The sequence below is a fragment of the Moschus berezovskii genome, chromosome 11 (assembly GCF_049115385.1).
Source record: "Moschus berezovskii isolate FMDL1 chromosome 11, NW_MosBer_1.0, whole genome shotgun sequence".
Classification (NCBI taxonomy): Eukaryota; Metazoa; Chordata; class Mammalia; order Artiodactyla; family Moschidae; genus Moschus; species Moschus berezovskii.
This window is the reverse complement of record NC_142470.1, coordinates 81403465-81427040: the sequence shown is the minus strand read 5'-3', so window position 1 is coordinate 81427040 and position 23576 is coordinate 81403465. Positions and strand designations below refer to the sequence as shown.

Here is a 23576-nt window from a genome sequence, read left to right as displayed (position 1 = left end):
GGACATGAGTTTGAGTGAACTCCAGGAGTTGGTGATGGACGGGGAGGCCTGGCGTGCTGTGATTCATGCGGTCGCAAAGAGTCGGACATGACTGAGCGACTGAACTGAACTGAACTGAATGACTGAATAGTTTTCGATTGTATATAGAAACCACGTTTTCTTTATTCATTTGTCCATTAGTAGCCACTTAGGTTGTCTGTGTCTTGCTGCTGCTGCTGAGTCACTTCAGTCGTGTCCGACTCTGTGTGACCCCATAGACGGAAGCCCACCAGGCTCCCCCATCCCTGGGATTCTCCAGGCAAGAACACTGGAGTGGGTTGCCATTTCCTTCTCCAATGTGTGAAAGTGAAAAGTGAAAGTGAAGTCGCTCAGTCGTGTCCGACCCTTAGCGACCCCACGGACTGCAGCCTACCAGGCTCCTCCATCCATGGGATTTTCTAGGCAATAGTACTGGAGTGGCTTGCCATTGCCTTCTCCGTGTCTGTGTCTTAGATTATCATAAATAATACTGCAGTGAACATGGGGGTACAGACACTTCCTTTCCTTTGGATATATTCCTGGAAGTAGAATGCTGGGTCATATTGTTGTTCTATTTTTAACTTTTCAAAGAACCTCTATACTTTTTTCCATAGTGGCTATAGCATTTACATTCCCATCAACAGTGCATTGGGGCTCCCTTTTTTCTACATTCTCACCAGCATTTATCATCTCTTATCTTTTTGATAACAATCATCCTATGATTGAGGTATGAGGTGATATCTTATTATAGTTTTGATATGCATTTCCAAAATGGTGAGTGATGCTGGGCAACTTTTCATGTACCTGCTGTCTGTTTGAATATCTCCTTTGGAAGAATGTCTGTTTGCCCACTTTAAATTGGAATATTTATATTTTTGCTGTTGAGCTGTAAAAGTTCCTTATTTATTTGGAGTATTAATCCCTTATCAGATGTGTAGTTGGCAGGTATTTTCACCAGTTTTATAAGTTGCCTTTTTATTTTACCATTTCCTTTGCTGTATAGAAACTTTTTAGTTTGATGTAGTCCCAGCTATTTATTTTTGATTTTGTTGCTTTTCCTTTAGATGCCATTTCCAAAAGATCATTGCCAAGACCCATGTCAAGAAGTCTTTTTCTTATGTTTTAGGAGTTTTATGGTTTCAGGTCTTATGTTTAAATCTTTAATCCATTTTGAGTAATTTTTGTGTAAGATAGGGGTCTAATGTCACTCTTTCACATGTGAATAGATTTACATGTTTGATAAAAACATCCGTGAGCTTTTCTTTCAAAAACAAAATTTGTGAAAATTGAAGTTGTAAAATGAAGATGCTCTCTTAACTAAGAATGCCTTTCTAGAAATGTATAAATGTAATTATCCTGTAATAAATAAGCATATATTCAAATTTCCTCAGTAATGTATCACTGGAGAAAAAATTAAAAGATGACATTGCTACTCACAGTAACAATACAAAGTGAAAACAGTTGCAACACAGATCCAGGATGTTAGAGATGAATGAAAAATTATCTTGCTTTTTATAGTTAAAGTTTGCTCAGTTCAGTTCAGTCGCTCAGTTGTGTCCGACTCTTTGCGACCCCATGAATCACAGCATGCCAGGCCTCCCTGTCCATCACCAACTCCCGGAGTTCACTCAAACTCATGTCCATCAACTCGGTGATGCCATCCAGCCATCTCATTCTCTGCCGTCCCCTTCTCCTCCTGCCCCCAGTCCTTCCCAGCATCAGAGTCTTTTCCAGTGAGTCAGCTCGTCACATGAGGTGGCCAAAGTATTGGAGTTTCAGCTTTAGCATCAGTCCTTCCAATGAACACCCAGGATTGATCTCCTTTAGAATGGACTGGTTGGATCTCCTTGCAGTCCAAGGGACTCTCAAGAGTCTTCTCTAGCACCACAGTTCAAAAGCATCAATTCTTCAGCGCTCATCTTTCTTCACAGTCCAACTCTCACATCCATACATGACCACTGGAAAAACCATAGCCTTGACTAGACGGACCTTGGTTGGCAAAGTAATGTCTCTGCTTTTTAATATGCAGTCTAGGTTGGTCATAACTTTCCTTCCAAGGAGTAAGCGTCTTTTAATTTCATGGCTGCAATCACCATCCGCAGTGATTTTGGAGCCCCCAAAAATGAAGTCTGACACTGTTTCCACTGTTTTTCCATCTATTTCCCATGAAGTGATGGGACCAGATGCCATGATCTTTGTTTTCTGAATGTTGAGCTTCAAGCCAACCTTTTCACTCTCCTCTTTCACTTTCATCAAGAGGCTTTTGAGTTCCTCTTCACTTTCTTCCATAAGGGTGGTGTCATCTGCATATCTGAGGTTATTGATATTTCTCTCAGCAATCTTGATTCCATCTTGTGCTTCTTCCAGCCCAGTGTTCCTCATGATGTACTCTGCATATAAGTTAAATAAGCAAGGTGACAATATACAACCTTGATGTACTCCTTTTCCTATTTGGAACCAGTCTGTTGTTCCATGTACAGTTCTGACTGTTGCTTCCTGACCTGTATACAGGTTTCTCAAGAGGCAGATCAGGTGGTCTGGTATTCCCATTTATTTCAGAATTTTCCACAGTTTATTGTGATCCACACAGTCAAAGGCTTTGGCATAGTCAATAAAGTTTGCTAGTTTAGTATTTATGAACAGGCTTATAGACTATCTTTGTTTCTAAAGCATTCTCTTTTTCTTCCTAAATCAAAAACAGAGAAAACTTAAAGCACATGACTCAGTTATTGTTTTTAGAACAATGGATAAGAATGTTTTAAAGACTTAGGAATCCTTTCATCTCTCTGACTTTTCATCATTTCCATTCTGTATCTAGTTTTTGGTTGCAAAATAATAGAAATTGATGCTAATGAGTATAAAAGTGAAATTTATTGGACATTGGGCAATTCCTCGAATTCGTGAAGAAGGCTGGAAAATGGGGCCTGGGAAATGGACGGGCGACGAGGCAGGCTGGGCCCAGGAACCTCTGTCCAGGTGAATGTGTAGGACCTTTCTAAGAGGTGAACAGCTTTTTGACGAAAGGATGCATAGGAACAATTAATCTCCTGGGTTTTCAGCTTGCAGGCGCACATGTTTCCATCAGCTCCTCTTTCAGAATCAGTGTGCTGAGGTGTATCCACATTCTGTCTTAGTTTCTCTTTCCTGCTCATCTTTCCTGTCATCAACCTGCAGGTATCATAAAAGTATCATAGATAACTTTTTAATGAATTTCTCAAGAGGAACAGTGTTTCTTCTGCTGCTTGTCTTGCTTTTAATGGAATTATTTCAAGAATGAACCGAGATGTGAGAACAAGTAATCGTATATTTAGGTTCAGACTCAACCTCAAATAGCATCTCACATATCAGTTCCCCATCTCTACCCTTCCTCTGTTTTCCTGGGCTGCAGAGATGCCATCCTGTTAACTACTTATATGAGCATAGTTTTTGCATTGAATTGTCACTTTTAAAAGACATATTTATCTTCACCATAGACTATAAATTCTTGGAAAATGAGAAACAGATTTATACTCCTAACACTATGTTTGAGATATAGTACGTGTTCCATTTTAAAAATCAAAGTAACATGTACATACACTTAAAATATTTCAGAGTAGCCTGCAGATCTCTTCCTTTCTGTGGCCATCGCTGAAGCACCAGCGGCCAAAATGAAGTTCAATCCCTTTGTGACTTCCGACCGAAGCAAGAATCGAAAAAGGCATTTCAATGCACCTTCCCACATTCGCAGGAAAATTATGTCTTCTCCTCTTTATAAAGAGCTAAGATAGAAGGACAATGTTCGATCCATGCCCATCTGAAAGGATGATGAAGTTCAGGTTGTACGAGGGCACTACAAAGGGCAAGAAATTGGCAAAGTAGTCCAGGTTTACAGGAAGAAATACGTCACCTACACTGAACGAGTGCAGCGGGAGAAGGCTAATGGCACAACTGTCCATGTGGGCATTCACCCCAGCAAGGGGGTTCTCACCAGACTAACACTGGACAAAGACCGCAAAAAGATCCTCGAACGTAAAGCCAAATCTCGCCAAGTAGGAAAGGAAAAGGGCAAATATAAGGAAGAAACAATTGAGAAGATGCAAGAATAAAGTCATCTTGTCTACAGCTTTCATTAAAAACTGTTAAAATGAAAAAAAAATAAAATATTTCGAAGGACTTATGATGAAAATCAGCAGTCCCCTTTTCTCCTGCCTTGCTCCTGGATTGCTTCTCAGAGGTTAACCCTTTTAACTTTCCTAAATTTTTTTTTTCTGGTAGTTATTTCCATATTTCTTAAAGAATATCCTTATCCTAGTACTTCTTGATTTATCAGTTTTAGACAGCTTATGTTGACCACCCTCCAGTATTCCTGGGGTATACATCTTTCACTATTTCTAGTTTTATGAATAATCAGCACATAAATTATTTTAACTATGCAAGTAACATTCACTACACAGCCAAATACTATAATTATATTTTCTCATTCATTTGCACAATTTCTTTTCTATCATTATGTTCCCTTCCTTGTATAACTTTTCTACTGCTTCTGTACTGTATCTATTTCTTACTTTTTTTCAAGTCCTCTGTCATTATGGGTTTTTAAATCAGTCCTTTTTTCTCTTTTTCCCTCCCACTGTCTTTCTGCTCTGGTCTTGACTGGCTTTATTTTTTAAAACCACAACACGGCTAGCAAATATTCTTCTAGGCTGAATCTCTTGTTTGTTTTTTTCTTGTTTTATGGAAACACATCTTCAAGTAACCTCCTAAAAAAGAGGGAATTTTTCTGAGTTCTTGTATATCTGAAGTGAAAGTGATGTGAAAGTCTCTCAGTCGTGTCTGACTCTTTGTGACCCAGTCCATGGAATTCTCTAGGCCAGAATACCGGAGTGGATAACATTTCCCTTCTGCAGGGGTTCTTCCCAACCCAGGGATCAAACCCAGGTCTCCCACATTGCAGGCTGATTCTTTATCAGCTGAGCCACAAGGGAAGCCCAAGAATACCGGAGGTGGATAGCCTATCCCTTCTCCAGGGGATCTTCCTGATCCAGGAATATCTGAAGAGATATTCTATTGTTGTACTTTATTGTTTATTTGATTAGGCATAAATTCTAGTTAGAGGATAAAAGCCCTTTAGAACTGGAAGGCCTGTGTGTTGCCTTCTAGCATCCACTGTGGCAAATGAAGAGTCTATCATTTGTTTTGTAAGAAGCTTTTAGGGTTTCTTTTTATTCTTGATCTTTGAAATTTCATAATGAAAAGCTTAGATACATATCTTTCAAAAGATGGATTCTTCTGTGCCTGGATAGGCCCTTTTAATCTGAAGACTTTTATCCTTCAATCTGAGAAGTTCTTTTGTAATATTCCCTTGATCATTTCTTCATTTTCATTTTCTCTGTTCTCTATTACTTCTGTTAATCAATGTTGGATGAACTAGATTGAGCCTTTGTTTATTTTTCTTTCTGTCTTCTGTGTAATCACTATAAAAATTAAAATAATACACAAGGGTTTATGGTGAAATGTAAATTCTTACCCTGATCCTATTTACTCTAGTTCCCTAAGGTAACCCTATATCAGTTGTATTTCTTTTTTTTCCTCTATAATCCTTCTAAAGGTAGTCCAGGCATATCGTGCTAGAAATTATACATGGAAATACTTGTTTTCTTCTTTCTAGGACTGCAGCTGAACCATAAATTCCCAGCTTCCTTTACAATTAGATGCAGCCATGTGACTAAGTTCTAGCGAATAGAATGTGAGCAGAGGTGATGTGTGCCCTTTCTAGAAGGCTTTTAAGGAGTCTTTCCTTTCATCTTCCACCAGAGAGATGCAGTAAATAACGTGGCCTCTAGGGGATGGTAGAACCATAAAATAGAAGGACCCTGGGCCATAAACCACCACCTGAGGTAAGTCAGACGGAGAAAGACAAATATCACTTGTATGTGCAATCTAAAAAAATGTGTACAAATGAATTTATCCACAAAATAAATAGAGTTACAGATGTAGAAAACAAACTTATGGTTACTAGGGGGTAAGGTGGGGAAGGGATAAATTGAGAGATTGGGATTGACATATACATACTACTATATATAAAATAGAAAACTAATGAGGACCTACTGTACAGCACAGGGAACTACTCAATATTCTATAATGGCCTATGTAGGAAAGAATCTGAAAAAGAGGGGCTATATGTATATATATAACGGATTCACTTTTCTGTACACCTGTAACTAATACAACATTGTAAATCAACCATATTCCAATGAAAAATTTTAAACACAAAAAACCAGAATTGATGGCTCTAGAAAAAGAAAACAGAAAGCAGCCCATTGGCCAGAAATAGAAATGAATGTCCTTTGTATTTGAGCCATTAAATATTCCTGGGCCTGATGGTGATACCATCTAACTTTACCTAATGTGTACATGCCGTCATTTTTTCTTTTTCTTTTCTCCTCACCCCCCGCCCCCACCATTTGTGAGAGTTTCTTCTCTTTATTATCTACCCTTTCTAGCAAATTATTAATTTCTAACACCTCTTTCTTGCTTTATAATTTTTCTCTTTTCATGCATTCAGTGCTTATATATGCAGTGTCTTCTTGAATCTCTCTGAGGCTTTCATAATTTTATTTCAATTTGTTTCCCAAATTACTTGTATTTTCCCCCAGCTCATCTTTTTGTTTGTTTCATTATTTATCTTGGTTTCTCTCTTTTCTCTTTCGGCTTTTTCTCAACTGTTGAGCCTTACTTGTTCAGTCATGTGTAAGGATGAGATAACAGAAAGCGGTTGAGGGCTCTATGCGTATGTGGGTAGAGAGCTGCTTTAGAAGGAGCAGGTGGAAAACTCCTAAGGTTTGAATGGCACAGTGTTCCCCCTGTGGGCTGTTCAGCTTTTTTTCTGTTGAGTAGATACATGGCTGCCAGGAGATAAACTACCCTGGATATAGACTTTCAGTTAGTCCCTCTAGTTTTAGCTCTCATCTTACTTCTCTTACGTAATATATGGTATGTCAAAGCCTAAAAACTTTAGGATTCTGATGGTACATTGTCTCCCTTCTCCATTTTTGGGTTCCTCTGCCTTGTTTTGCTAATTGCCATCCTTCCATCTGCTTTCCATATTCCATAGGGGCATGATAAGGATTGTCTTTTCATCTATTATATAACCTCCTTATTTCTCTGTGCTGTTTTGAGTTTGTAGTTTTTAACTCATCTATTACCATTTTCGTTGGAACCTCTAGAGGAAGAGGAGATAAATGTGTGCTTTTAGTGTTCCATATTCTGCTGCTTACTGTTCCTGCATGTGTGAGCCTTGCAGCTTGTTGTGTGAGGCAGCCAGCTCCACCTAGAAAGCTAAGAGCAAATGGGGTCAAAACAAAACCTATAGAGTTTTGGTTTTTAAATATACCATACAGAGCATTAAACAAATGTTTTAATTTTAAAAAAGTCCCTTTTTGATAAATAATAAAATCTCACACCTTCCTCTAGTATTGGTCAAAATTAGAACACATTCAGTATCATGACTCAAAATTAAGGGACAAAGTATTGCTTTGTTTTCAAATCGCACAGATTCCTTTAGGGAGTCTTTGGTTCAGAATCTGCTCCCTACCACTATTCCATCCTGTCCTTAGAGAACTGCTAATTTAAAGGCTGCATCACATCTTAGAGCTCTTGACTTAAAGAAGCAAATGAACTGAACTGAATGTAAAAAAATTCAGCACACATTTCAGGGGAAATTGTGAAGAATATTTGTAATCCAAAGATACAACATTATAAAGATAATGATACTTGTAGTTCAAGCTTTTAATGAATTCAAGAAAAATATTGGCTCCATATATGTACACACATATGCATTATATATAATATATCTTCTATTAATTTTGCCTCTTTGCTATAGAATACTTAAGAGAAAAACCTGCCTTATATACAAAGTGACTTCTTTTGGGCCTTAATCTGTCTTAACTTAAATAGTATTTTTATGTTTAATTTTAGCTATATGCTAGAAACACATACTTTTAAAAATGAACATCAAAAAAGTAGTTTGCTTGAAGAACTCTTCATCTCATAGATTTTAAAGTTAATCTAAAGTTAGTAAAGAAAATCATACTTGTATTTTTATAATGACTTCATTCATATTGGTTATAAAAATAAAGGATAATTAAAAATAAAAGAAAATTATTTAAATGAATACAACTTCATCTTACCAAAACGTAGCAATATTTCAAATCTATCTGAGAAGAAACTAATAATCTGGCTAATTGGTATCTACTAACCATTGTTACGGAGAAGGCAATGGCACCCCACTCCAGTACTCTTGCCTAGAAAATCCCATGGATGGAGGAGCCTGGTAAGCTGCAGTCCATGGGGTCACCACGAGTTGGACGGGACTGAGCGACTTCACTTTCACTTTTCACTTTCACGCATTGGAGAAGGAAATGGCAACCCACTCCAGTGTCCTTGCCTGGAGAATCCCAGGGATGGGGGAGCCTTGTAGGCTTCCGTCTATGGGGTCGCACAAAGTCAGACATGACTGAAGCGACTCAGCAGCAGCAGCAGCAGCAACCATTATTATAGCATCCGTTTTGATGGAGAATATTTACTTACATTGTGAGAAGATATCATGACTAAAAGAAGAAAGCAGTGATTGTAGATTATCATGGAGATAAAAAGATGAGGTCATCATAGACTGATAGTTAATAGAGCAATCAAAAGCAATGTCATTTGATATGAACTGTTTTGATTACAGAAAAGGCTATGACTCATTTTTACATTCATATATCTACCAGAAAATTTTCAGATTTATAAGATTGACTCTTTATTCATTTTTTGTAGCACAATGAATAAATGATATTACATTTTTTAAAGGGCAGAAGAGTTGTTAAATCAAAAACCATTTGTATAAAATGGAGGCTATTTTAGGAAGACCGATTTAATTTTCTCTCTGGTTCTAAGACTGAATCCATTAAGCAGAAACCTTAATGGCTTTGTTTATGACTTTAAAATAATATGAGAATCATTTTACCAAGTAATTTGCTTTACAAGAATAATTGGAAATTATGCCAATTCTAAAATATAGTTTAGAATTTTTTGAAACTAATTTTAGTGTTTGTTTAATATAGAATTAAGTAAAGGCAAAGGTAACTCAGCATAATTGGTAAAAGGAAAATGTACTTAGTGGAGGGGTTGCTTAACTGTAAGTAAATAAATATTTGAATTTTGGTACAAATAAAAATTTGTGGTTCTACTATTGAGAATGATTTCCTAGCAATAAGGAAAATCTAATATCAAGTAATTAAGAGTATCTAGGAAGATGTTCAGTGTGGAGGAAAATGCTAAGAATTAGTTACTATACATTCCCAAAATCAGTTGTCTGGTGAGACTGAAGTGTACTTGTGATTCAGGGTAGTCAGCTTACCAACAAGTACACCAAAATGAGATACTTAAGAGAGTTTTGGTTGATGCTGCATTCAAGCCACATATGACGAGGAAGCAAATGGATAACACTTTGGTAGAAGAATGCTGCCTACAGACTATTAACAGCTAGGCTTCAGATATAAATCAACATGGAGCTCAAGATGTAATCAATAGCCTCTGCAAGATATACTAGATTCATAGTACAGTGAATATATAACCAAAACCAGACTATATATTTTCCTTTTTGATAAAAATGTTAAAGGGTTTGCAGACTTGGCTAATTCTCTTAGTAAACACAGTCCAAGATTTTTCTAGAATTTATGTGTGTGTGTGTATCCAATTTTCTCAGGCTTCATCCCAGCTCAGATGTATGGAGTCACATTTTAATAACGCAAATTCCACTGACTCTTAGAACTATTGCTGTTGCAGGACCTCAGCAGTGTGTCCCTGAAGTATTCTTGAGAGTCCCCAGGAATATCACAAATGCTCACACATGACCTCTTGCACCTGGTATTCCTATGCCTGTCCTCGTGTAGTCTCTTGTCCTACTCCTCAGCAGTATACTGGATGTATGCTATGATAGTACAGAACGTGGAGTGATTAGTGGTGAAGCAATCACCTGGAGGAGCCTGGTAGGCTGCAGTCCATGGGGTCGCCAAGAGTCGGACATGAGTGAGCGACTTCACTTTCACTTTTCACTTTCCTGTATTGGAGAAGGAAATGGCAACCCACTCCAGTGTTCTTGCCTGGAGAATCCCAGGGACGGGGGAGCCTGGTTGGCTGCCATCTATGGGATCGCAAAGAGTTGGACACGACTGAAGTGACTAGCAGCAGCAGCAGCAGGGCAACAATGCACTTCTCCCCTTTATAGATCTCCTTTGTTCAAAGTGTTCCCCAAAAGTGCTGCTTATAAGATTCTCTCATACAGAATCTTCAGTGATACAGTTCTTCCAGTTTGTTTTTTTTTATGGGTTCTATGGAGGATGCTCAACAATTAAAGTCATTTTTCCTGTCCAACAACTCTTCACAGTAATATCAGTGTGCCCAGTTTCCTCCTTCACACTGCATTTTGTTTATCTACTTATTTTTAGGACACATTTCTTCTTAGAAGGTTCTCAGCAACTTCCACACCCCAACTCTTTGTTGACTTCATCTCACTAATATACTAGATGTGCAGACTACTGACAGACCTTGTATTCTTCCCTAGGTAGCTTCTCAGCTACCACAGAGACGAGGTTCTAAATAATTAGGTGCCAGCCTCCTGCCTTTGGAATTAGATAAGGTGTAATTGCTTCCACTTCCCCAGGCGGGAAAATTCTGTTAGCTCACAAAATGGCTAAGCCAGTCCTGGGCATACTTTCCCTCTTAAGGCGAATTTTGATTTTATGCAACATTGACTCTTGTTTACTGTTTTGTTACTTGTTTTTTACCCCTTATAAAAGCTTTAATGACTTTGTCTTGTGTAAGGGAGCCAGAAATTTGTAGGATCCAACTCCAGATGCAAACTTGTCATGACTCCATGAGTTTGTAAAACTATCGCAGACTTTCAGGGATGTCAAAGCAAGGGCAGTAGGCATTTGTTCCTGTGCAGTGTGCTCTGCCTGCTGGAGTGACTGTCTAAATCTGGCCACTGATGGAGCAGGAGGTCGTTTTGCCTTTTCCTGTCTTTTCTCCATCCACTGGGGACTTGAGGAATGCTTTGTCTACAGAAGGGATTAGAAAGATGGGTTGTGAGAATCCTTGTTTCAGCCTTCTTAAACTTAAGTCAAAGAGTCTCTAACTCTTCTTTGAGCCCTGCCACCCCAAACAGGTCTCATCAATAGGTTCACCTGACCAGCCCAGAAAGATCTGAATCCCACTTAGACTCAGCTTGGCATCCCCACACTACAGGCTGTACAGCTGACTTTGAAACAATGTGGAATGTGTTAGCTTGGTAACTCAGGTGGTTTTATATAATTTTTTTTTAACTTTTCAATATTGTTCATTCTAACTAATATGTCTCAATACAAATCATATCCCATCTATAGTTTTGGTTGGTTTTTCAATCTGAATTAGCCTTGCCCAGACCTGTATCTTTGTCTCTTTATTGATTTTTATTTTATCATACTTACTTCATCTTCTACCATAGTGAAACTACTAATGACTTAGTGGATTACCCTTACAAGGTTTTGGGGGTCTTTATTTTTGCATTTGAGAATGTAATATTTTTGTGAGACTAAGAAATGTGTAGGATAAAAGAATAAAACCTACTATAGATAGATTGACTTATAATTAGGTAGGCTCTCATTAAGTACGGTTAAATAGAGTTTGTGATAGATATCATGTATGGTAGGTTTGTGTGTGTATAAAATTCTCTGCTGCTGCTAAGTCACTTCAGTCGTGTCCGACTCTGTGCGACCCCATAGACGGCAGCCCACCAGGCTCCCCCGTCCCTGGGATTCTCCAGGCAAGAACACTGGGTTGCCATTTCCTTCTCCAATGCATGAAAGTGGAAGTGAAGCCACTCAGTCGTGTCCGACTCTTAGCGACCCCATGGACTGTAGCCCACCAGGCTCCTCCATCCATGGGATTTTCCAGGCAAGAGTACTGGAGTGGGGTGCCATTGCCTTCTCCAATAAAATTCTCTCAATAATAAAAATAGTAAGTCACCAAGGGAGAAGTTCTCTACAGAGTGAGAGCATTGTTTTGGGAATTGGGATTTGAGTAGCCAGAGTGGGCTTTGAACTCTGAATGCTCGAGATTCTCAGTTATAGGAGCAAGCCAACATATCCCACCTCGAACAAAGATACTCTTGGTGGAACATTTGGAATGACCTGCCTTGTGGTCTCTGATGGTACAAAAGAATCTGCCCAAACATATGATCTCCATCAGATGTATAGTTAGGGCCTTGAATCACACCTTTCATTTTCTTTTTTTCTCCTTTAGCAGCCCTGAAGAGTTTTCACCAAATTGCAAACTAGAGTCAGGTAATGTTTGTTTCTGAGCTTTCAGAGGAAGCTGTTTATTTAGTAGGCAATTTTCATGTGTGATGGAGTGAAATGTTGAGAAGGCAGCCTCTCATCAGTGGACAAACAATGCCTAAGAATTTAGCTAATGGCCCCCCTTCAGTGCAGAGAATAGATGGCAACAATTGTACTTGCAGACTAGACCGGGAGCTACTTGTTTGGCTGCTAGGTGTTAATGCAAATTTGTTCTTCAGCTCATTCAACCCTGGGGCTCCCATCCTTTGATTTAATTAAATGTAATTGGTTACATTGCTCCTCCCAGGCCCCTGAGGTGTTTTTGTTTATTGCTTACTCTTTGCAATAAAGCTTCAATTCATGGCACAAAATGCTGGATAAATAAGAGTCCTTTTTTCTTATGTTGGATTTGCACGGAGATTATTCCTTTCAAATAGTTTGGCTTTACTGTTAAAAGTAAATGACCAGTGAAATAAACTCATTGGGTGGCAAATGTAGCATATCCAGAAGCAAGGAATTAAGTAAGGCAAATTACATGAGATTAGGAAAAAAACATGAAGTTGTAATGTTAAATTAGTAAAAATTTGCTAACCTACTCTGAGATATCAGCACTGTAAATAAATAAGGCTTTAATATGTAAGATTACCATTGTTGTAGCATATTATTAAAGTTACTTTTAAATGCCAGCTACGAAATAGTGAAGTCATTTTGTAATCATGCTGAAATCTCTTACTCATAAATATGCAAGTGGCTTTGTGGGGACAAAAGCAAGAATGATATTGACTTAAATTAGGTCAGCACAATTAACCTATTCCTTTTTAATGAAAGATTTTTTCCCTTCTGCATATGTTTATTTTTTTAACCCAAAGATACTGTAAATAACATATTTTTTGATAAAGTGATTTTTTTTTCCCTTTCAAGATTTTGTTTTAATTTGAGAAATGGGGTAAATTATATTTGTAGTACTAACTTCTGAGGAAGCACTCAGAAACTTAGAAAAATTAGAATATTATCATTTGTACTTCTCAATTCAGTTTTAAGTACCAAACTATGAATCATTTTTTCCCCCTTTTTGTCCTTGTCAGTTGGATAAAATGGCCTGCCAGGAACTGGTATTTATTATAATGTTGTCTTGTTAGTTCCTTTATTGCTTTCTTCTTTTCCTGGCCTTTATTTTTTCCCTTTTTAACTGTCGAGGTATACGATACTGCACCAGTGACACTTTCGTTAATGCAATAGGCTTTCTAAGTCTTGCTGTGTCACCAGTCTAACTCATATCTCTTCTGATGGAAGGGGAAAAAAAAGGAAAAATCCATGATAAGAGCACAGGTATTCTCAGTGCAATATAAAGCTTCAATTTCTCACAATAGGATTGTTTTGCTGAAAAAGTGGGGTCTTAAGCCTATCATGTTGTGCTATCAGAAAGTTAGGCCTTTCTTCCAGTGGTTGTGCCAAGTGGTTATTGTAATAAAAAACTAGAGGACACTCCCCTGGAGTGGGGTGGTGGCAGCTCAAAGGTAAATATTCAGAGAAGAAATGGAGTACCATGTTCACATCTTGGACGTGAGCTGTTGAAGAGATGGTGGTTTATTTCAGAGTAAGTTTTAGTTAGCCTCCCTCAGCTTGGGTTTAGGCAGAAATTCCAGCTGTCGGCCTCGATCCGAAAATCTTAGATGAAAAGTACAGGGTTTGTCAGATGAGTTTAGGATAATGTAACTTCTCACCTAGTTTTCATGAAGGAGTCAAAGTTTAAAATGACTCTTGACCCACATATGGACAAATAACCTGTTTAACGTATTACCCCTTAACATATTTAATGTAGTGGAGACGGGAGGTCTCTTTTGTAAATGGAAATGTAATGTCACAGACAGAAGGGAGGGAAATATTCCAGTGGTCTTTTAGATAAAACCAGATACGCTTTTCCTGTGCTTGAGTAATTTTCCTCCCTGTGCACTGGTAATAATGAGCCCATTGCCTGTCCCCTAACTGCGACTCTTCTGAATCCACAGCTTTGATTGGAAACTCTCAACCCCTGACCGGCCTCAGGAGCACTGATTACAGAGGCACCCCACACTCTTCCCTCGTAAACATTTGGCAGATCAGGAAGTGCTGAGAAATGATGCCCCTGGCTCTCAGAAGAGGGTACTGGTGGGAGAAGAAATAGAACATTTTCCCTCTTGCAGCTGTCAGAGAGTGATTATGTCAAATGGGTTTTCAAGGAGCCACAAAGTAATTACAGGGTAACTTCTTGACATTATTTTCCAATGTTTGACTCAGCAGATGATGATGATTAATTGATGTGTATTATTTTATGGCTCTCTGAAACTTTGTTTGATATTTTAGGTAGATGTTAGACTAAGTCTTCATTTAGACTAATATAGCAAATTTGCCTTAAATTTTAAGTTAATTTTCCCTCTATAATAGATGATTTCTTCAACTATTAGTCTTCTGATGACTGTAGAGACTGTTTGGGCTACCTTTTTAATGTAGTGTTTTGTTATTTTTTTTTATAATCAAATCTTGTGCTTTCAAAGTAGTATTTTCCTCTTTTACTGAGATGTTACTGTGGATTTCTCAGGCGATTGTGAGAATTAAATGAAAAGTGTTTAATACCTGGGACATGGTTAAATGTCAGCTATATTGAGACATGACATGATCATCATTAAAATTCATAAAGGTGTTTCCTTGTATGCTATCTCATTAATGTGGTGGTCTAGGTAGCAGGGAAGAATTTGACATCTTGTTCATATTCTATCTATTGGTTTATATTTTCTTATTAATTTTAGTTCAATTTAAAATAATGGGGAATATTTATACAATGGGCTTGAAATGTATTTATGTTTCCTTTTCCAGGGTGTATCTTATACATAAATGTCTATATTATTTCATTCCAAGCAAGTAATTGATTTAGGTAGGTCAAAATCAGGACATTTGTGACTGATATAATAGAAATTAAGACAGATTAATTAAAATACTAAATAATAAGCATAGTGGAGCTTTCATTATTTTACTGTTTGTAAATTTTAAATGTATCTCTTTCAAATCAAAGTTGTCAATGACGTGAGAAGTGTTTGGTGATCTTCTTGGACTTTCATAAGCTGTGTACAAAAAGTGTTTCATAGCCAGATGTTTCTTATGAAAAGAATGGAAAGGTGTGACATTCTGAGGATTCACAACACTTTATATTGGGCCTAAATAGAAAAAAGTTGTCTTAAGTTTCAATTTTGCCTTTGTTCCATATAAAAAATACCTTCTATTTGCTGACCGACAAACTATTCACCAAAAAAGTAACCATTGTGTGTATGAATGTCATGTGAGTGAATGATTTGGTTATGGTGTAAATGCTAATATTTGATGATGGAAAAACAGTGGAAACAGTGTCAGACTTTGTTTTTTTGGGCTCCAAAATCACTGCAGATGCTGATTGCAGCCATGAAATTAAAAGACGCTTGCTCCTTGGAAGGAAAGTTATGACCAACCTTGATAGTATATTAAAAAGCAGAGACATTACTTTGCCAACCAAGGTCCGTCTAGTCAAGGCAATGGTTTTTCCCGTGGTCATGTATGGATGTGAGAGTTGGACTGTGAAGAAAGCTGATCGCCGAAGAATCGGTGCTTTTGAACTGTGGTGTTGGAGAAGACTCTTGAGAGTCCCTTATACTGCAAGGAGATCCAACCAGTCCATTCTAAAGGAGATCAATCCTGGATGTTCATTGGAGGGACTGATGCTAAAGCTGAAACTGCAATACTTTGGCCACCTCATGCGACGAGTTGACTCACTGGAAAAGACTCTGATGCTGGGAAAGGTTGGGGGCAGGAGGAGAAGGGGACGACAGAGAATGAGATGGCTGGATGGCATCACCGACTCTGTGGACATGAGTTTGAGTGTACTCCGGGAGTTGGTGATGGACAGGGAGGCCTGGCGTGCTGTGATTCATGGGGTCGCGGAGAGTCGGACACGACTGAGCGACTGAACTGAACTGAACTGAACTGATGAACTTTTGAGAACATTCTGGAATATAGTTATGTAAGGAAGTGCTTCTGAGTAGATTTTTTTTAACATTTTCAGATATCAAATGAATATCAGAATATTCATTCAGAAGTAATATTTTCTCACACATTTAAGGGATCTCTTAGAATCAGGTATCTTGCTGTAATAGGTTTCTGCCACGTCCTTTTACATATGAATGCACTCATTGTGTGCGGGTGTCTGTGCACTGTGCGTGTGTTTGTGTTGTAAATAAATGAAGTAGGTGAGCTATTTATTAGCCATTCTGCTTCTGCCTGCCAACTAGATATATCATCAACATTCCAGGTACAAAAGATGCTTAACCAGTTCAACTGAATAGTCTTCCTTTGTTTTCACAAAATGTGTTTCACAAAGAAAAGATGTTGCTCTCGTGGTAACAGAAGGATGGCAGTCTAGGGTTTGCAGTGCCATCTTTATTATGTGTACGCTGAATGAAAAGAAACCAAGTATTCAACTGTGGGCTGTGTGGGATTTTTCTTTTTTTGGTGTTGGTTGTGGTCTCCATTGATAGGATATTTTAGACTTTAAAAAAACCATCTGTTTATAGGAAGCACAGGGGGTGCACCCGTCTGTTGAATTTATTATGCGTGGTGCAAATAGCAGATGGCTCAGCAATAGGTTTATCCTTCTGTAGGAATTCGTTGTTTCTAAAAGTAACAAATCTTTGTCTTTCAATATTAACACATCTTGGGACATTTGACTGGGGTTTGTTTTCCTTCTGAAATAATGCTCTCATTGGCAGTCTGATCTGCATTCTCTCTCAACTGACTAAGCCTTGCCTCGTGGCTGTGAATCATCTACTTCCTTGCTCTATTCAAGTTCCACCCTTTGACATATTTGCTATTTTTTATTCTCTATCAGAATTATTATCAGGAAACGTTAGGTGCCTAGGACTTTGCCAGATTCTATGTGTTTATTATCTCTATGCTTGCACCTAGCAAACTGACGTGCACCACCTATAAACAAAGTTTTAATACACAAGGACCTCCATATTACTGTGTACATAACTCGGCTTACAGTGTTTCCTTTATTTAAATTTTCTACAGCTCTTGTGTTTCCTTGAATTATTTTTTCTTTCTTGCGAAGCATGCTTTAAGATCCTTAAGAATGGTACCCTGATTCCTTTTCTTCCTATCAACTTATTTAAATATGTTGTTTTTGTTTAAGATTGTGAACAGGTACCAACTGTTTATAACATAGATAAGAGATAAAGATGAACAGAAAACATACATGCATAAATTCACTACATTGAATGAGTGAATTATCCAAGACAGTAAGAGGGGACATATGTATGGATGTTGAGGGGTAAGTGGATAAATGTGTCTGACTGGGTTGGTATCAGAAAAATCTTTCATGGAAATGGATGTTTAGTGCAAAGCCCAGCTAGTAAAGCTGTCATGGAGAACATCCCTTTTCTTTGAACAAAATTTTAACCATGGCAGCTGGGCAGCAGGCCCTCAACTAAGTAGATGGTTACAAGCTGGATGGCCAACATTTCAGACATTGAACAAAATGCTAGTACTTTCCATAGCATTTCATATATCCAGACAAGGGTTCAGTAAATCCTGTCTGTTGTTCTGTGGTGATATGATTGTGTGATATGGTGATATGATCATTTTAATCCCTGTTCCTCTAGCTCTTGTTTCTATAAACCTTTTCTATAAATGTTTAATGTTTTACTCTCATTCAAGGTCTTGTTCTTTCTGCCACTCTCATCCTAACATTTCCCAAATTTTTAAAGCAAAAAAATATCATGGTTTAATTCCATTTGATATACCTGTATTCATCCCATGTTTGTCTATAGGTATTCTAATTTTTTACTTTTGTGGCATGTATATTTCTAAGGCCTATACAATTGATATTTGAACCTGAATTCAACTTATTATTAAGTTCCATGTTTAATGAAGTTTTCATTCAGGTTTTTAAAAAATTCAGTTTTTTTAAAAATCTCCTGTCCTTAATTACTATTTAGTGGATACTGAATTAAGTATTTACTGAATTAAGTTTCTGTATAAAAATACTTCACCTAATTCAAAGTAGCCTCAATTTTCATGTCTTGCTTCATGTACATGAAATTTGAATCTTTTAACTTATCTATAGATATCCTTAGGCCTATAGATTTCACCATCCTCCCCATTCTCTGCCCTGCACATGTCATTCCATCTTATCAGTCACAGGAACTGTGAACTGCTACTTTCTCTGTGGGGCTTATCTCATGTCCCCTAGCAGGGTTGGTGGCTGGCTTCTCTTTGTGCCCAGAGCGCTGTTTATACCTTAATTGTAAACAGTTGTCCTATTATATTGTAATTATCTGCTTACCTGCCAATCTCCTCAGCAGATGGAGTAGTAGCTTTGTCCTATTCATTTTGCCTCCCAAGTTCAATAAACACAGGTTTGTTGAATGAAGGAGGTAATTGTGTGTGTGTGTGTGTGTGAGAGAGAGAGAGAGAGAGAGAGAGAGAGAGAGAGAGATCCATCAGAGGACATCCAGAGACGCTGTTAATTCTCTTCCTTTAAGGATTTGATGAAATTCCGCTATTTTATGAAAGCTCTCCTCCCCCTTTTAGATAAAGGTTGCTAATAGGTTTCCAACAAAAGTGTCAGAAACCTAGACTGCTAATTTACTGTTTGTGTTTGCATATATTAAACTAGGACCCAAAATGAAAAAAATTGGAGTAGAATGTTAATCATAACTGAGGTCAAGTCAATTAGAAAACATAAGTTTGTTGCTATTTCCAACTTTACATAATGGCATCATGTGGTCTTTGGGGGGGGCACATATGTTTTGGAATATGAGCATCATTAGTTTCTTTTGAACAACTGTACACCAGCTCATGAATTTGCATATATAAATACTACTAGTGAAAATTTGTTTATTTTCTTGCATTTCAGTGCTATTTACTAACAGATTTCAAGACAATAGACAATTTTATAACCTTAGTTTTATAAAAACCGTTAGTATTTTTGGTCCCTAGCAACCATTTAGTATGTAAATTAGGTATTCTCAGGCTTAATGTACTTCATTTTTATAAAACAAATACATCATTAATCTGATTAAGTTCTTAGATGGGAGTGCTGTCCTCAGATCATTGTGGATCATTTATTGTTGGGCATGCATCCAAAAAAAATTCAAGCGTGGCACTTACAGTCTAGGTTTAGGAGAATTGTTGAAACCTCCTAAATGACATTTTCCAGAAGAATAGAAAGGCACTGCTTACTTACAATTGCAAGCATTACCTAAAATTTAATGATGTTCTTACCCTTAATTGCAACTCAGTTTGATGATGATTCAGTGCCTGAAATTATGCTGTGTTTTGCTTTGATGTTAAAAAATGTAAAGTGAAGTAAAGGTGATCCAAGTGAGTCAAAAATAGATCCTGGCTTTCCAGTAGTGACTTAATCACTATGTTTCTGAATTCAGAAGTTGCTTGACTGTCATGGCTATTATTTGGTATGTCTTTAGCTTTTAGTCAAATTTACTACTTTTAAGAGCTGAGAATGTTTAATATTAAGGTTAAAGAAAGTTCATGATGTTTTAATTTATATAGCAGAAGAACCTTTTAAAGAAAATTTACAACATAGTTTACTGAATTCTACCTTATTTCCTTTTACAAAGATGTATATCCTCTGTTTGTAGGTAGTCTTTGTCTAATGAAGCATGATGATAATAATGGCTTTTGTTTATTGAATGGACCTCATTCGTTCTCCTAGAAACTTCGTTCTCCTAGAAATCTTGTGAAGTTGTTCTGTTTATTCCCATCTTACAGATGATTAAACAGAGGCTCAGAGAGATTAAGTGAGTGCCCAAAGGCATACAGATAGCATGGTTAATCTGGAACTCAAACATAGTTCTTACTCCAGAGCCTTTGCCTCCTCAGATAGGGGAGAGAAAGAAAGAGAACAGATTAATATACAAAGGTCATCGGGGTTGTCGAACTTTTTCTATAAAGGGTCAGATAGTAAATGTTTTTGGGCTTTCCTGGTGACTCAGATGGTAAAGAAGCAATGCAGGAGAACCAGGTTCAATTCCTGGGTCAGGAAGAGCCCCTGGAGAAGAGAATGCTACCCACTCCAATGTTCTTTCCTGGAGAATTCCATGGGCAGAGGAGCCTGGTGGGCTACAATCCATGGGGTTGCAAAGAGTCCGACACAACTGAACAATTAACACTTGTAAATGTTCTAGGCATTGAAGACCACACATACATGGTCTTTATTACATATTCTTGTTTTTACTTTTTTAAAGAAACCTTAAAAAATATAAAAGCTGTTAGAAAAAAGCAAGTTGAAGGCCAGATTTTACCTAGAAGTTTTAGTTTGCCAATCTCTAATTTAGAACAGTGTCAATAAGCCCTAAATATTTTCTCTGGATTATGTTAGTTAAGTCAGTAAAATAATTTATAACAGTGACTTTCAAACACCAAGAAAATGGACAAATTATGTTCTCTATACCCTGTTTGAGAAGGCATGAAAACATGACATCTTAGATTTTCATTAAATAAATAAAAATAAAGTGTTAATGTTTTCAGTGATTTCTAGATATCTGGAAGATTCAACTTTTTGAAACTATTCATTTTATAACAGCAAAAACAAAAGGTTATATTGCAAGTAGATTTTGACAGTTACAGAATGTATAACATACAATTTTAATTTCATCCTTGAGTGTCTAATTTTATTTTTTTAAAAAGTCTTAACCTTCTTGATACGTGAGTCCTTAGCATTTTGTCCCTATATTTTTGATATGGCAGATTACTGATTCCCCTTTTTTACAGTACACATCTTATTGAGGAATACTAAATAATGCCTGAGAAAATGTTTTTTTCATTTCTTAAGGAAATAACAGCTTGTATGTGTGGATACAAGGTATCCAAGATTTTTGTTGATAGTTTATATTTACCTAGATGTGAATGTTTTCTTCAACTCCTTTATTAACTTTCTAGTTTCTTTTTTTAATGTATTTTAAAATTTTTCATTTTATTTTGTTATTTTTATTATTTGTTATTATGATGATGATGTTGGACTGCGCTGGGTGACTTGTCACTGTGCGTGGGTGACTCTAGTCGTGGAGGACAGGGGCTACTCTCTAGCTGCGTTGCTGGGGTTTTTCTTTGTGGTGGCTTCTCTTGTGGAGCACGGGGCTCAAGAGTATTTGGGCTTCAGTATTTGTGGTTCATGTGCCCAGCTGCCCCACCACATGTGGGATCTTCCCAGACCAGGGATTGAACTGGTGTCTCTTGCATTCTTTGCAAGGCAGATTCTTAACCTTTGGACCACTAGGGAAGCCCATGTTAAAGTTTTAGCTGGCTTAAGGGACACAGCTGCTGCTGCTGCTAAGTTGCTTCAGTTATGTCCGACTCTGTGTGACCCCATAGACAGCAGCCCACCAGACTCCGCCGTCCCTGGGAATCTGCAGGCAAGAACACTGGAGTGGGTTGCCATTTCCTTCGATGCATGAAAGTGAAAAGTGAAAGTGAAGTCACTCAGTCATGTCCGACCCTTAGCGACCCCACGGACTGCAGCCTACCAGGCTCCTCCATCCATGGGATTTTCCAGGCAAGAGTACTGGAGTAGGTTGCCATTGCCTTCTCTGAAGGGACACACTCCAGCCCTTTTCCTGAAGAGGCCCCAAGCAGTATGGCGGGGAGGAGTAGTTGTCCTAATGGGGCATGGGGAATAGCTGGAGCCCTGGGATTTTCAAACCATGTGGCTAGTATTGTGTTTTTATTCAGCTCGCTTGGGTCCATGTTTTTACATTTTTCTATTTTTCTTCAAGCCATTCGTGATGTTCCTTTGTTTTGGTCGAAATAAGAAGGTAAAGAGATATTTGTATCTCTTAGCAGGCTAGAACATGCCTGCTGAATGGATGGGTGTGCTGCTAAGCCCAGGAGCTGCAGTGGCCTACCAGTCCTTTCTTTTTGGAGGGTAGTCTTCTCAAAGCTTTCCTCCCAGCGCTCAGTTAGCTGCAAGGACAAAATCAGCTCCCAAAGCCTCATAAATGACATTACAAAGATAAAAAAAAAGTTAAATATTATTATCTGTATTATCAAATTATAGAGCAAACATTCTGAGTCATTGTTTAGGTAGTGAGGGTGGCTTTTGTTTGTCATACTTACCTTTCCTTTTAAAAAAGTAGTACGTAGTGGACCAAACACACAGTCCTGCAGCTGAGGAGATACTGAATGGTTTGCTGTGCAGGTCAGTCACTACGCCAAGCCTCCAAAGTCTGATGTATGGGCAGTTTTCAGACGACCTCTCCTGAGCATTCATTGTATACCAGATTCTATCCCAAATGATTTCCATTCCTTATCTCATTTAGTCTTTGCAGATTTTTCAAGAGGAAACTGAGGTTTAGAGAAGTTGAGTTACTTGTTTACAGTAACATTACTAGTAAGTTACAGAGGCAGAATGCGAATATGAGCAGCATGACACTCAACCTGTGCCCATCTAAGGGCATAAGAAATGTTTTATCCTTCAGTATAACAGTCTTCACTGAAGGAATGAAGTTCTTCAGAGTGGAACTGAAAAGAGGACATTGTAGCTACAAATGGAGGCTATAAAAATCTGAAACAGTGTATGGGCAATCCTTGGAGCGATCTAAAGAATAAACAAAAAAATAAAGGTCTCTAAGTTTAAAGCGGATCCTCAACTAATTAGAATTACTTATATGTATTATGATGTGACTGCCTTTAGCCTACATGTGATGCTTTTTGTTTCATGTGAACACGAAACAATATCTTGCGAAAATTGGTAGTTTGGGAAAATGTAAGAAGATTAAGCTAAGTAAGAGATTAATTCAGCAAATATTTGTTGAGTGCATCTTATGCCAGAATCAGTCAGTTCAGTCGCTCAGTTGTGTCTGACTCTTTGCAACCCCATGGACTGCAGCATGCCAGGTTTCCCCGTCCATCACTAACTCCCGGAACTTGCTCAAACTCATGTCCATCAAGTCGGTGATGCCATCCAACCATCTCATCTTCTGTCGTCCCCTTCTCCTCCTGCCTTTGGAGGAGGGCACAAAGAAAGCCTTATGCCAGAGACTGGGTATCAAAGAAGACAGACCTGCATATGAGCAACTTATGGTTTGACAGCGAGAGAGAGGTAGGTAGAAGAAGACAAGAATCAATTTTAGTATATTGGGATTATCCATTGAATGTGGCCCGGGGGAGGTCAGAGAAGGCTTTTCAGAGGGAGGG

General features: G+C 37.9%; 1 protein-coding gene and 1 pseudogene across 4 annotated transcripts in view; both read left to right on the top strand.

The window, feature by feature from the left end:
* Positions 1 to 23576, top strand: part of CAMKMT (calmodulin-lysine N-methyltransferase) — a 437120-nt gene that overhangs the window by 66576 nt on the left and 346968 nt on the right. The window lies entirely within an intron of this gene.
* On the top strand, positions 126 to 23568 carry LOC148776220 (large ribosomal subunit protein uL24 pseudogene; annotated as a pseudogene).